At 38.8% G+C, this 16,186-nt stretch overlaps 1 pseudogene; it reads left to right on the top strand.

The window, feature by feature from the left end:
- Positions 1 to 14,084: 14,084 nt before the first annotated feature.
- LOC113622610 (actin-related protein 10 pseudogene) lies at positions 14,085 to 15,339 on the top strand (annotated as a pseudogene).
- Positions 15,340 to 16,186: the final 847 nt, after the last annotated feature.

The raw sequence follows: 16,186 nt of genomic DNA, 5'->3' as shown, positions 1-16,186 counted from the left end.
CAACACAGTTCTTTAGTAGTGGCCAATAAATATACATATTCAGCTTTGAGGTTGAGTTCCTCAGAACCGAGGTTCTCTGAATCAGTGGGTTTACTTGTTGGTTTATTTTTATTATATATGTTTCACTAAAAAAAATCTTATCTGACTTTACAACATAAAGCTTTTTTTTTTTTTTAAAAAATAGATTTACCACCAAGTTCACTTATTCCTTCAGGGACTGTTTAGTAAGTACCTACTTTGTTGCAGGCTCTCTGTTAAGTACTGAGAACATAACAGTGAACTGTAATAGACAAGCCTATGTCTTCATATAGCAGTATCTGGTGAGGTTACAGATTAGTAAATAGACAACTGCATCTCAAGGTGACACATCTTGGCAATAAGGGCAATAGAGGGGTTACAGGAGCAAAGAGGAAAAGGGGCTAAGCCTGAAGCAAGGCATTGGGGTGGGGGTATCAGAAAAGACTTTGGGGAGGAAATGATATCTAAATGGAGAGAGGAAGAATGATGAAGAATTATTCAGGGAAGAAATGTCAGGAAAAAAGGAATAGAATGTGGAAGGGCCTCGGGAAAAGGGAAAGAGAGGAATGTGCAAGGAAAATTCAGTGTGACTGAAATATCAGGATCAGGGCTGAGTCGGAGAGATTAGGCTGGGGAGGTTAGCCGTAGTCAGATTATCCAGAGGCCTGCAAGCACAATGGAGAGCTAGAGAATAACATAATCAAATTTGCATTTAAGAACCATCAGTCTGGCTGTGATGTGAAGATGGAGGTGAACAGGACAAGAGGCAAAGGGGCTTGGTTAGAGACCATCACACAGTAATGTAGGGCAAGAGATAAGGCTGGTCTGGATCAGTGCTTTAGCAGTGGGGATGGAGAGAAGTGGATGGACTGGAGAGAGATTTGGGAGGTAGAATTCACAGGATTCAGTAATAGATGAAGGGAGGTACAACAGAGTCAAGAACTGTGCCCAAGTTTCTGACTTGGTAGTATTTCCATTCATTGGGCCAGGGGGGAAAGAAGACTGAATGGTTTGGGGACAGTTCAGGTTTAGGCATGTTAAATTGAGATATCTTTAAGGTAAACTAGTACTAGTTTTCACTTGGCGGGTATAGCTGCAGGTTTAAAGCTCAGGTAAGAAATCAGACTGAAATGGGATTCTTGGAATTAGCATGTAGGGAGTAACTGAAACTGGTAACATGTGAGGACACCTAAGGAAACTGTATAGAAGAGGAAGAGATCAAAGGCCAGGATAAATCCCTATGGAATGCCAACCTTAATGGGACTGACAGAGGAAGCCAAGTGTGAAGAGGAGATGGGTAGCCAAATAGGTAGGTGGATATCAAGAACATAGCATGTCGAGAAAGTAAAAGGACAAAAGTATTTCAAGAACAAAAGAGTGCTTAATGGTGGCAGCAGTAACAAGATTGTTGGTGACCTTGGTGAAGTCAATTTCAGGGGTGTGGTGGGGACAGAAACCAGAATGCAGTGGGCTGATGAGAAAGTAGGATATGAGGAGAGTTGCATTCTTTGGCTTCCTGCCTAAATTTCTCATCTTAATTTTTGACAAAAATGCAGTGTAGGAAAGGAGAATATTGTTTCCTATGCACATGGCCAGAGCAACTCATAGTATCACATTTCTGACCTCAGTACTCCAATCTAGAGCAGTATTAGCAATTGCTCTGAGGTAGAGGTGCCAAGCCTTTGCTTAATCATTCTCTTATAAACAAACTGGAAGTGGAGAGATGTGAAGACTGATAATCTAGGTTCTTAGAAACCCCAGACTAGGAATGGAGAGTAGAAATGCTCAGTAGGGAAATTCCAAGTACTCACCCCCTCTCCTCACATTCCCTCCTTCCTGCTTTTGTGTTCTCCTTTTATTTTTCTTTATAAAATTCCCCGTTAAAATGCAAGGTCTTTGAAAGTTCTTAGCACCTCAATTAAAAGTTAAGTTTTATCAGCGTGATTGGGAGGTGGAATAGAGACTGAGGAGAAAAGGACAAGGGCAGAAGCAAATAGCTACAAAACCTGACTTTTGTTTACCTCACAATTTTTACTTAGTGCCGGCTGCCTTCCAGCCTCACTGCAATACCTGTCATACTCACTGAAAGTCACATGAGAGCCATTTCGGTCACATACTAAGTTACCCCCAGTTGCCATCCTGTGGACAGCATAAGTTTTGAAAGTACCAATCTGATGAATAGACACATTACAGGGATCATTCCTAAAAGACAATGTTTAATAATGGCAGATCTAGAAAAAACCTTGAGGTGCACTGACCATCTTTTTAAAACCACAATTCACCCAGAAGTGGATGGATGGATAGATGGATGGATGGATGGATGGATGATGGATGGATGGGTGGATGGTGAGAAGAAGAAAGGAAGGAAAGAAAGAAGGGCCTCAGAAGAGGTCCTGTGGTTATTGTTATTATTGTTAACCTTGTTTTAACATTAGAACATATTACATGCCATTCACTACATTTATGGTGGGAAAAGCACAGGTTTTGGAATAAGATGACTATTACCTTCTGACTTGTAATCTTAGGGAATTCACTTTCCCAAGTGGTATTATACTACACACATTATGGGGATGTTATAAGCATAAAAAATCTTTTACATAAGAGATCATGTATGTAAATTATGATGCCCTCTACATACATTAGTTATTATTCTGCATCTGCATACAATTTATCTTGCTAGAGGGAGGATTGACTGCATATAACCTATTGTGAACAAGTGTGAGAACTTTTAATACACTAATAGCCTTAGGCTTCAAATCCTGGAGAGCTTATTAGTGCTCATTAGTGCCCATGTAGTAAGTCCTCACTGACTCTTTTGAGCGTTTTGTATGCTGTAATACTCTTTTCATACTGTTTTCAGTTATTTTCCCCATACACTTCCCTCCAAAGTGCCCACTTTTCTCTCTTGTAAGCTCTTTCGTCCATGCTTAGCTCTTCCACTTGATAAAGTAAATAATTTTACCCACTCCCACCCACTGGCATACTTTTAATCGCTGCTAATACTTAGGCATAGTTTTATGCTTCTACTTCCTCTATAACAAACCTACTCCAAGTGCTAATTAGGACCAACCTGAACATACGTCAGCAGCCCTTTAACTGTTCTTTTTGAAACAGTTCCAGTCAGTCCTTTTAAATGAACTTTAGAAAAGAACTCAAATTAATTTGCTTCTCAATGTCCTATGGTTCAAACATTGGATTTCCTTTTTCCCATAGTGACTTCTGGTTAGCAATCAAAGAGCTGCTTTTCTGCATTATGATTTTAACTCAACTTCCTGGGAGTGGAAAGATTCAATCATTTCTTTAAAATCCATAATTACTTTTTGTCTTTACATTTTCAACTTCCCCAAAATGCTTTCCCTTCTCCTTGGCTCTACCTCCTGTTCCATTTAGGTTATCCTTTGAGGGTGATACTCCTTATGAAGAGTCTTACTAGAAAGTCGAAGATAGGAACATATCTGTGGGGCTTAAATTGTTCACACGGTCGGGACTGACTACAAAATATGTGGGTCCCAGTATAAAATGAAAATGCAGGGATCTTTGTTTATAAAATACTATTAAGAATTTCAAGACAAGAACAACATAACATTAAACCAGATGTGGAGCCTTCCTGAACCAGTGTCCTATGTAACTGGTCACACACCCATGAGGTCCTCTATATAACCATTGTGTGGTGACAGAAATTGATGGTCTTCTTCACTTTACATCTTAATCATGAACTTCACATTTTAAAATAAATACATGAATCTCCAATTGAGGTGTCCGGGGCAGCACTTCTGCACACATCCTCCAGCTGAGGCATTTGCATAGCCATTTCCCACTAGGAACCCTGGTCTGAAGGAGCAGCTGTGAGGCCTCTTCACATGGCTCCCTACAAGCAAGTGAAACTAGACTAAGTGCAAAGGAAGAAAAGGACATCAGAGAGCCCAGTAGTCTACGTGACCTGGTGGGAACCCTTGCCCAGGAGCTCCCTTGACTTGCATATGTCTGAATGGTGGAGTAGAAGGACGTGTGCTCACTCCCTCTTGCGAGAGCACCAGAATCACAACTAACTGCTGAACAGTCATCGACAGGAAGACACTGGAACTCACCAAAAAAGATACCCAACATCCAAAGACAAAGGAGAAGCCACAGTGTGATAGTAGGAGGGGTGCATTCACAATAAAATCAAATCCCATAACCGCTGGATGGGTGACTCACAAACTGGAGAACACTTATAGCACAGAAGTCCACCCACTGGATTGAAGGTTCTGAGCCCCACGTCAGGCTTCCCAACCTGGGGGTCTGACAACGGGAGGAGGAATTCCCAGAGAATCAGACTTTGAAGGCTACTGGGATTTGATTGCAAGACTTTGACAGGACTGGGGGGAAAAGAGACTCCACTCTTGGAGGGTGCACGCAAAGTAGTGTGAGCATTGGGACCCAGGGGAAGGAACAGTGACCCCAGGGGAGACTGAACCAGACCTATCTGCTTGTTTTGGAGGGTCTCCTGCAGAGGCAGGTGGTGGCTGTGGCTCATTGCGGGGGCAAGGACACTGGCAGCAGAAGTTCTGGGAAGTACTCCTTGGTGTGAGCTCTCCCAGAGTCCACCATTAGCCCCACCAAGGAGCCTGTGGGCTCCAGTGCTGGGTTGCCTCAGGCCAAACAACCAACAGGGAGGAAACTCAGCTCACCCATCAGCAGGCAAGCAGAATAAAGTTTTACTGAGCTCTGCCCACCAGAGCAACACCCAGCTGTACCCACCACCAGTCCCTCCCATCAGGAAGCTTGCACAAGCCTCTTAGATAGCCTCATCCATCAGAGGGGCAGACAGCAGAAGCAAGAGCTACAATCCTGCAGCCTGTGGAACAAAGACCACATTCACAGAAAGATAGACAAAATGAAAAGACAGAGGACTATGTACCAGATGAAGGAACAAGATAAAAACCCAGAAAAACAACTAAATGCAGTGGAGATAGGCAACCTTCCAGAAAAAGAATTCAGAGTAATGATACTGAAGATGATCCAGGACCTCGGAAAAACAATAGATACAAAGATCGAGAATATGCAAGAAATGATTAACAAAGACCTAGAAGAATTAAAGAACAAACAAACAGAGATGAACAATAAAATAACGGAAATGAAAAATACACTAGAAGGAATCAATAGCAGAATAACTGAGGCAAAAGAATGGATAAGACACCTGGAAGACAGAATGGTGGAATTCACTGCCGTGGAACAGAATAAAGAAAAAAGAATGAAAAGAAATGAAAATAGCTTAAGAGACCTCTGGGACCACATTAAACATATCAACATTTGCATTATAGGGGTCCCAAAAGGAGAAGAGAGAGAGAAAGGACCCAAGAAAATATTTGAAGAGATTATAGTCGAAAATTTCCCGAACGTGGGAAAGGAAATAGCCACCCAAGTCCAGTAAGTGCAGAGACTCCCAGGCAGGATAAACCCAAGGAGAAACACGCTGAGACACATAGTCATCAAATTGACAAAAATTAAAGACAAAGAAAAATTATTAAAAGCAACAAGGGAAAAATGACAAATAACATACAAGGGAACTCCCATAAGGTAAACAGCTGATGTCTCAGCAGAAACTCTACAAGCCAGAAGGGAATTGCACAATATATTTAAAGTGATGAAAGGGAAGAACCTACAACCAAGATTACTCTACCTGGCTCATTCAGATTCAACGGAGAAATCAAAAGCTTTACAGACAAGCAAAAGCTAAGAGAATTCAACACCACCAAACCAGCTCTACAACAAATGCTAAAGGAACCTCTCTAAGTGGGAAACGCAAGAGAAGAAAAGGAACTACAAAAACAAGCCCAAAACAATTAACAAAATGGTAAAAGGAACATACATATTGATAATTACCTTAAGTGTGAATGGATTAAATGCTCCAACCAAAAGACACAGGCTCGCTGAATGGATACAAAAACAAGACCCATATACATGCTGCTTACAGGAGACCCATTTCAGACCTAGGGACACATACAGACTGAAAGTGAGAGGATGGAAAAAGATATTCCATGCAAACATAAATCAGAAGAAAGCTGGAGTAGCAATACTCATATCAGATAAAATAGACTTTAAAATAAAGAATGTTACAAGAGACAAGGAAGGGCACTACATAATGATCAAGGGATCAATCCAAGAAGAAGATATAACAATTATATATGCACCCAACATAGGAGCACCTCAGTACATAAGGCAACTGCTAAGATCTATAAAAGAGGAAATTGACAGTAACACAATAATAGTGAGGGATTTTAACACCTCACACCAAAGGGCAGATCATCCACACAGAAAAATTAATAAGGAAACACAAGCTTTAAATGATACAATAGACCAGATAGATTTAATTGATATTTATAGGGCATTCCATCCAAAAACAGCAGATTACACTTTCTTCTCAAGTGCACATGGAACATTCTCCAGGATAGGTCACATCTTGGGTCGCAAATCAAGAAATTGAAATCATATCAAGCATCTTTTCAAACCACAGCACTATGAGATTAGAAATAAACTACAGGGGAAAAAATGTAAAAAAAACACAAACACGTGGAGGCTAAACAAGACATTCCTAAATAACCAAGAGATCACTGAAGAAATCAAAAAATTCCTAGAGACAAATGACAATGAAAACACGACAATCCAATACCTATGGATGCAGCAAAAGCAGTTCTAAGAGGGAAGTTTATAGCAATACACGCCTACCTCAAGAAACAAGAAAAAATCTCAAATAAGCCATCTAATCTTACACCTAAAGGAACTACAGAAAGAGGAACAAACAAAACCCCAAAGTTAGTAGAAGGAAAGAAATAAAGATCAGAGCAGAAATTAATGAAACAGAAACAAAGAAAACAATAGCAAAGATCAATAAAACTAAAAGCTGGTTCTTTGAGAAGATAAACAAAATTGATAAACCTTTAGCCAGACTCATCAAGAAAAAGAGGGAGAAGAGTCAAATCAATAAAATTAGAAACGAAAAAGGAGAAGTTTCAATGGACACCACAGAAATACAAAGCATCCTAAGAGACTACTACAGGCAACTCTATGCCAATACAATGTACAACCTGGAAGAAATGGACAAATTCTTAGAAAAGTATAACCTTCTAAGACTGAACCAGAAAGAAATAAAAAGCATGAACAGACGAATCACAAGTACTGAAATTGAAACTGTGATTAAAAATCTTCCAACAAACAAAAGTCCAGGACTGGCTGGCTTCACAGGTGAATTCTATCAAACATTTAGAGAAGAGCTAACACCCATCCTTCTCAAACTCTTCCAAAAATTGCAGCGGAAAGAACACTCCCAAACTCATTCTACGAGGCCACCATCACCCTGATACCAAAACCAGACAAAGATATTACAAGAAAAGAAAATTAAAGCCCAATATCACTGATGAATATAGATGCAAAAATTCTTAATAAAATACTAGCAAGCAGAATCCAACAACACATTAAAAGGATCATACACCATGATCAAATTGGATTTATCCCAGGGATGCAAGGATTCTTCAGTATATGCAAATCAATGTGATACACCATATTAACAAGTTGAAGGAGAAAAACCATATGATCATCTCAATAGATGCAGAAAAACCTTTTGACATAATTCAACACCCATTTATGATAAAAACTCTCCAGAAAGTGGGCATAGAGGGAATCTACCTCAATATAATGAAGGCCATATATGCCAAACCCACAGCAAACATCATTCTCAATGGTGAAAAACTGAAAGCATTTCCTCTAAGATCAGGAAAAAGACAAGAATGTTCACTGTCATCACTGTTATTCAACATAGATTTGAAAATCCTAGCCACGGCAATCAGAGAAGAAAAAGAAATAAAGGAATACAAATTGGAAAAGAAGTAAAACTGTCACTGTTTGCAGATGACATGATACTATACATAGAGAAGTCTGAAGATGCCACCAGAAAACTACTAGAGCTAATCAGTGAATTTGGTAAAGTTGCAGGATACAAAACTAATGCACAGAAATCTCTTGCATTCTTATACACTAACAATGAAATATCAGAAAGAGAAATTAAGGAAACAATCGCATTCACCATTGCAACAAAAAGAATAAAATACCTAGGAATAAACCTACCTAAAGAGGTAAAAATCTGTACTCAGAAAACTATAAGACACTGTTGAAAGAAATCAAAGATGACACAAACAGATGGAGAGATATATCATGTTCTTGGATTGGAAGAATCAATATTGTGAAAATGACTATACTACCCATAGCAATCAACAGATTCAACACAAGCCCTATCAAATTACCAGTGACATTTTTTACAGAACTAGAACAAAAACTCTTAAAATTTGTATAGAGACACAAACGACCCCAAATAGCCAAAGCAGTCTTGAGCGAAAAAAGTGGAGCTGGACGAATCAGACTCCCTGACTTCAGACTATACTACAAAGCTACAGTAATCAAGACAGTATGGTACTGGCACAAAAACAGAAATATAGATAAATGGAACATAGAAAGCCCAGAGATAAACCCATGTGCCTATGGTCAACTAATCTATGACAAAGGAGGCAAGGATATACAATGGAGAAAAGACAGTCTCTTCAATAAGTAGTGCTGGGAAAACTGGACAACTAAATGTAAAAGAATGAAATTAGAACACTTCCTAACACCATACGCAAAAGTAAACTCAAAATGGATTAGAGACCTAAATGTAAGAGCAGACACTATCAAACTCTTAGAGGAAGACATAGGAAGAACACTCTTGGACATAAATCACAGCAAGATCTTTTTTGATCCACCTCCTAGAGTAATAGAAATAGAAACAAAAATAAACAAATGGGACCTAATTAAACTTAAAAGCTTTTGCAAAGCAAAAGAAACTACAAACAAGATGAAAAGACAACCCTTAGAATAGGAGAAAATATTTGCAAACGAATCAATGGACAAAGGATTAATCTCCAAAATATATAAACAGCTCATGCAGCTCAATATTAAAAAAACAAACAACCCAGTGAAAAATTGGGCAGAAGGCCTTAATGTACATTTCTCCAAAGAAGACATACAGATGGCCAAGAAGCACATGAAAAACTGCTCACCATCACTAATTATTAGAGAAATGCAAATCAAAACTACAATGAGGTATCACCTCACACCAGTTAGAATGGACATCAGCAGAAAATCTATAAACAACAAATGCTGGAGAGGGTGTGGAGAAAAGGGAACCCTCTTGCACTGTTGGTGGGAATGTAGATTGATACAGCCACTATGGAGAACAGTTTGGAGGTTCCTTAAAAAACTAAAATTAGAATTACAATATGACCCAGCAATCCCACTACTGGGCATATACCCAGAGAAAACCATAATTCAAAAGACACATGCACCCAATGTTCATTGCAGCACTGTTTATAATAGCCAGGTCATGGAAGCAACCTAAATACCCATCGACAGACATATGGATAAAGAAGTGGTACGTATATACAATGGAATATTACTCACCCATAAAAAGGAACAAAACTGAGTCATTTGTAGAGATGTGGATGGATCTAGAGAGTGTCATACAGAGTGAAGTAAGTCAGAAAGAGAAAAACAAATATCGTATATTAACGCATATATATGGAATCTAGAAAAATGGTACAGGTGAACCTGTTTGCAAGGAAGAAATAGAGACACAGATGTAGAGAACAAACGTATGGACACCAAGGGGAGAAAGTGGCGGGGGGGGGGGGCAGTGGTGTGATGAATTGGGAGATTGGGATTGACATATATACACTGATATGTATAAAATAGATAGCTAATAAGAACATGCTGTATAAAAAATAAATAAAATTCAAAAAATAAAATAAATACATGCTTTTGATCATCTCTGTAATAAGTTCCTATTAGATATGAAACTCTTAATCTATTTGGCAACTTTTAGTAACTCAGTTATTTTACTTTTATGTGAATTTTCTGACACCCTTTATTTTAGTCAATGCCTACCTTAGCTTTGGGTTGTAAGACTAATTTGGACATTTCAGGGAAATTGAAATCTCAAATAGTCATACTTTAATGATGGCATTAAACCAGAAATTGCATTTATTGCAGTTTCATTTGTTAACACAAGTACATTTGTAGTGTTGAGAGCTTTTAAAGTCCAAAAACACTAGAGAGGCATAAACATGAAAGCGTATGCAGTCTGGTAAAACCCTGGAAGTATCTCATGCATGTTTGGGGGCAATCTATGGTATCTCAATTGATTGTAAAATATATTTAATGCTAAATTTGATGGCATCGTTACAGTGCCTTGTGTTCTTACATGCGTATTTTCAGACCTCCTCCTCCTCCACCTGGGCTAGCCACCACTTATCGCTGCAGGAAGCTGAGTTTCTACGCTTATCTACTAGGCTAGGGGAGAACGAGTGGTGTTGATTTTGCTGTATGTGGCCTATTATCTTGACCTTTATGATGGATCCAGCCGTGGCGGGATCAGGAAGCCAAGTCTCCCTCCTGTTTACATCTCCTTCGAGGGAGCGTAGCACATTGCAGTCATGTCAGTTTGTGGTCTTATTTTTCACTCCCCAGCAATGCACATCTTGAGACACTGTGATTAGCATCCCTAATTCCTAAAAATTGACTTGCCTTGTTATAACTAGGGAGCTATCGCCTAAAAATACTTCACCTACTGTTCAGAAGGTGTTCACCTACTGTTCAGCATATTATTTTAGTGCCCTGGGGATAGGAAAAGTTTTCAACACACCAGTGCATGGATTAGTTTTATTTTAAAGTATTTGAAGTGTTTTCGATACCTTAGCTAAGAATGATCCAAGTTCAGTGGCCTACCAAGAGTCTTTAAAAATGTGCTCTGAGTCCTTACCTGACAACCATGTATAAAAATGCCTGCATTCTGTTAGCATATTTGGACATCAAGACCTACCTCCTCTATATGTCAGAGAAATTAAGGTACCTTCTGCATCAACCAAACACAAAGGGTGATTTCGTTGGGATAAATAGCTTTCTCTTTGAATAGGACTTCTGACTGAATCATCTAATCATATGTCTATTGAATAGCATGTGCACTTTTCCTTTTTTCATATCCCTGTCCACTGAGCAAATAAAGGCATTTCTCTTTTTTATTAATTGGGGTATTCATAATTGCCTGTATAATTTTTGAGAGATACAAATTTTTTGATTCACTTAGAGTCAGGTTAAAGTTACATCTCTGTGAGACTAAAAGAGCATCATCAAATGATGCTTCAAATGATCTCTATTCACCAGCTTCATTAACCATTGACTGACTTAGCCAGTCAGATCAGTTTATATGTTCAGACACAGTCTGAGTCAAACAGCTACTGTGAATAGGTTTGATTTTTTTTTTCAAACCATTGAATTAACTGACTAAACTAACTGGACTTTTCAGTGGTAATCTGGAGACGGTATATTTTCTGTTTCATGTATAATCCTGTGCAAAGACACCACACATCCAGAGCATATGAAAAATGCATGTACTTTTATTTTTTCATGGTTCTTCACCTGGATAGGAAAGGGTGACATACTGTCCTGTCCCCTCAGTAGCCACAGCATTGATGAGAGCTGGTATCAGAGAGTTTCCATCCTCATTCATGATTGTGACTCCCCTTTCCAAGTCTCATTTTTCAGAGGGAGAAACTGAGACAACTATACTAATAAGTCAAAGAACTTAGTCAAATAGCTGTTTTGCTTCTGTGGGTTCCTAAGGTATTCTCTGACCTTGTTAATGACTGCTCACAGAGCAGATGCACGGCTATTCAACCTAATCCCACAGAGTTATTTTGCCAGTTATTGCTTGAATACCAGGCTACTGTCCCCCTGTTGGTACCTACAACTCTTCGTCATTTCGTGTAGAGTTCATCATCTATGTAAAGCTCTTAAATGATACAGTTAAAGAAGTCAGGTGTCTAGGGTTTAGCATTTCCAAGTCATAGGTTATTACTCTTTCTCTATAGACATGTGACTGGTGCATGTTGGTTAGAGAATAGTGATAAACTAGATAAAACCATGTACTTAAAATGTCAGTTATTGTGATTACATTACTTGGGGTTTGATTGAAGAAGAAACCTCTTAGTAAGACCCTGAACTGCTGACAAAAATACAGCAATGAAGTCAAAACACTGGCAGCTCACTGCATAAAAGTAAGTAATAATATACAGCAAGGTTTCTCAGCCTCAGAACTATTGACTTTTTAGAATGGGTCATACTTTGTTGTGATGGGCGGATCTGTGCATTATGGAATGTTCAGCAGCATCCCTGTTCTCTACCCAATAGATGTCAGTAGTTCACCCTCTCCCAATTGTAACAATTAAAAATGTCTCCAGACATTGCCAGTTGTCTTGTGGGGGCAAAATTATCTTCACTTGAGAACCATTGGTATAGAGCTTTCCAATATGAAAAGCACTTTGATCTTCTCAATAATTCTGTTAGAGATTTTCTTAATCCTTATTTTACAAAAGAGGAAACCGAGGCTCAGAAAAGTAAAGTTACTTGCCTAAAGTCTCACAAGTAGTATGTGATGGAGATGGAATTCAAGCTCAGACAGGTCTTCTGAAGCCATATTGGGTGTTCTCTTTATTACACAAGTAAAAAAAAGATATTGTATCATTCTGAATTGGACTACATCTACTTTCTTCCTCTGTTTCTTCTTCTGTTCTGTTGGGTTTCCTGGGCTTTACATTAATAGAATTGAACCAGAATTATTCTCAATGTCCGAAGGGGCACTTAATGTTCAGTCTTTTAGTAGGACATCAGTTTCTCACTTGGTCTTTAGTCCCAGTAGCCCCAGCATTTGATATGTTGACCAGAGTAAATCAGGTTACTGTTGAGAGCTGTATAACTTTTTTTAGAAATCATCTTAGATTTTAGTAAGATGAAGGAACAGTTTTACTTCAGTAAGGTTGTAGATCTAGATTTCTCTTCAACTTAAACTTTCTTAATGCTTCAAGTCCACATTAACGATTCACGCTCAAAGGTTGGTTGATTTAAAAATGGATTTTTTTATGTCAAAATTTCTGGCCAGTCAAGAAGAGAAAAATTTTAAAAATATCCTCAGGTGCAAATAAATTCCTTTAAGAACCAACTTCATACTGGTCTGTGTTGGCACATTGAGACATATTCCATGACGACTGAGTACCAAGGCTAGTATTCAAATATTTATGCTTCACCAAAATGAAACCTTTCTTACAATACCAGAAATAAAATGCAGCATCTCTTTGTCATCAGACAAAATAATTTAGTCAAATAAATAAATGGTCAGTAGCCTCTAAGATTTGTTTAAGTTCAAAGGTTCATTCATGATAGAACCTCTATTTAGGCCTACAGTACAGCAAGACAACACTGTAGTAACAGAATTGTGATCTACTCATCGAACATTTCAATAAAGAGACTGAGGAGACTGTTCTGATTTCCTCTGTTAAAAAGGAAGATGGGGCTTCCCTGGTGGCGCAGTGGTTGAGAGTCAGCCTACCGATGCAGGGGACACGGGTTCGTGCCCCGGTCCGGGAAGATCCCACATGCCGCGGAGCAGCTGGGCCTGTGAGCCATGGCTGCTGAGCCTGCGCGTCCGGAGCCTGTGCTCGGCAACAGGAGAGGCCACAACAGTGAGAGGCCCAAGTACCGCAAAAAAATAAATAAATAAAAAATAAATAAAAAGGAAGATGGACAGTATGAACCTGCCAGTCACACAAAGAAAGCATAGAGCTTCTGCTTTCAGATGCTAGTGGCATTTATAAGGCATATAAGGCATACAGAATAAGAGCAGTTTGGTGGTTTCTCAAAATGTTAAACATAGAATTGCTATATGACCCAGCAGTTCCCCTCCTGGATATATATCCAAAAGAACTGAAAACAGCGATTCAAACAAATACTTGTATGCAAAAGTTCATAACAGCATTATTCACAATAGACAAAAGGTGGGAAAAATCCAAGTATCCATCAACAGATGAACGGATAAACAAAACGTGGCATATACAAATAATGGAATATTATTTAGCCATAAAAAAGGAATGATGGGCCCCCCGAGAGCCGAGGGCTGTTGGCAGCCAAGGTCTGTCAGCGCCTGTCTCCTTACTGGCTTGTTTACTACCATGCCGCTGTACGAGGGCCTGGGGAGTGGCAGAGAGAAAACGGCGGTCATGATAGACCTGGGAGAGGCTTTTACCAAGTGTGGATTTGCTGGAGAAACTGGTCCAAGATGCATAATTCCTAGTGTGATAAAAAAAAAAAAAAGCTGGCATGCCTAAGCCTATCAAAGTTGTACAATATAATATCAATACAGAAGAATTATATTCCTACCTAAAGGAATTCATCCACATACTGTATTTCAGGCATCTATTGGTGAATCCCAGAGACCGCAGAGTTGTGGTTATTGAGTCGGTATTATGTCCTTCCTACTTCAGAGAGACACTCACTCGTGTTCTTTTCAAGTATTTTGAGGTTCCATCTGTCTTGCTTGCTCCAAGTCATCTAATGGCTCTTCTTAAACTTGGGATAAACTCTGCCATGGTCCTGGATTGTGGATATAGAGAAAGCTTGGTGTTACCTATATATGAAGGAATCCCAGTACTAAATTGTTGGGGAGCACTCCCCCTAGGAGGAAAAGCTCTTCACAAGGAGTTGGAAACTCAACTATTGGAACAATGTACTGTTGACACAGGGGCTGCTAAAGAACAGAGCCTTCCCTCTGTGATGGGTTCAATTCAAGAAGGTATCTTGGAGGACATTAAAGTGCACACTTGCTTTGTTAGTGATCTGAAGCGTGGACTAAAAATCCAAGCAGCAAAATTTAATATTGATGGGAATACTGAGCGTCCCTCACCACCCCCAAATGTTGACTACCCGTTAGATGGAGAGAAGATTTTACATGTCCTTGGATCAATCAGAGATTCGGTTGTGGAAATCCTTTTTGAGCAAGATAATGAAGAGAAATCAGTTGCCACTTTAATATTGGATTCCCTTATGCAGTGCCCAATAGACACTAGGAAGCAACTAGCAGAGAATTTGGTAGACATAGGTGGCACGTCTGTGTTGCCAGGATTCCTCCACAGACTACTTGCAGAAATAAGGTATTTGGTAGAAAAACCAAAATATAAAAAACACTTAGCACCAAGACATTCTGAATGCATACTCCACCTGCAAAGACTAATTGTGTAGCCTGGAGGAGCTATTTTTGGAGCACTGCAAGACATACTTGGGAGCCGTTCACTCTCAAAGGAGTATTATAACCAGACAGGCCATATACCTGATCGGTGTTCTCTTAATAACCCACCGTTGGAAATGATGTTTGATGTCGGGAAGGCTCAACCACCTCTGATGAAGAGAGCATTTTCCACTGAGAAATGAAAGTTTGATTAAAGTTCAACTTTGCTTCATTTCAAACATCTCATCAATTACAAGCAAACGGTACAAAGTATATACGATGGTGTTAGAGACAACTTAAGTAGAAGTGAAAGCGTTTCTGTAATTATACTTCACATTAGTATTTAACCATTTTGCCTTTGGTGTAATGGTAGAATGGTAGCTGATGCTTATTGAAATTAGTTGTATTTATATCAATAAAATATAGAAAAGCAGTTAATTTTGGAAGTTGGTAACATAGTTCATTTTTCAAAAAGAATAAAAACATTGTCCCTCCACAATTCACATAATCTGTCCTGGGCACAGGAGACTTCATTAATTTCATTGTGTTCAACAATTATTGTATTTAAAGAATAATGTAACCATTTCCAGTTATTTCAAATATTAACATAGTTCTATGTCTTAAAATCCTTTTGTTTTGATGTTTGTGTCCATGTTATAATAATGCTACTTTTGGGCTGAGAATGTTGGGTAGCATAGTTAAGCATTTGGTAAGGAAAATGGGGAAATGTTCAATTTTAACTTTAAAAGACCTATAATAACAAATCAAAAATTAAGAAAATGGGAATAGGAACATATATATCGATAATTACCTTAAATGTAAATGGATTAAATGCTCCCACCAAAAGACACAGACTGGCTGAATGGATACAAAAACAAGACCCATATATATGCTGTCTACAAGAGACCCACTTCAGACCTAGAGGCACATACAGACTGAAAGTGAGGGGATGGAAAAAGATATTCCATGCAAATGGAAACCAAAAGAAAGCTGGAGTAGCAATTCTCATATCAGACAAAATAGACTTTAAAACAAAGACTATTAGAAGAG

The sequence above is a fragment of the Aethalodelphis obliquidens genome, unplaced genomic scaffold (genome assembly GCF_003676395.1).
Source record: "Aethalodelphis obliquidens isolate GAN/ISIS:26980383/991018 unplaced genomic scaffold, ASM367639v1 scaffold1, whole genome shotgun sequence".
Taxonomy (NCBI): Eukaryota; Metazoa; Chordata; class Mammalia; order Artiodactyla; family Delphinidae; genus Aethalodelphis; species Aethalodelphis obliquidens.
Note: the sequence above shows the minus strand (reverse complement) of the source record. Positions and strands in the feature narration are given on the sequence as shown.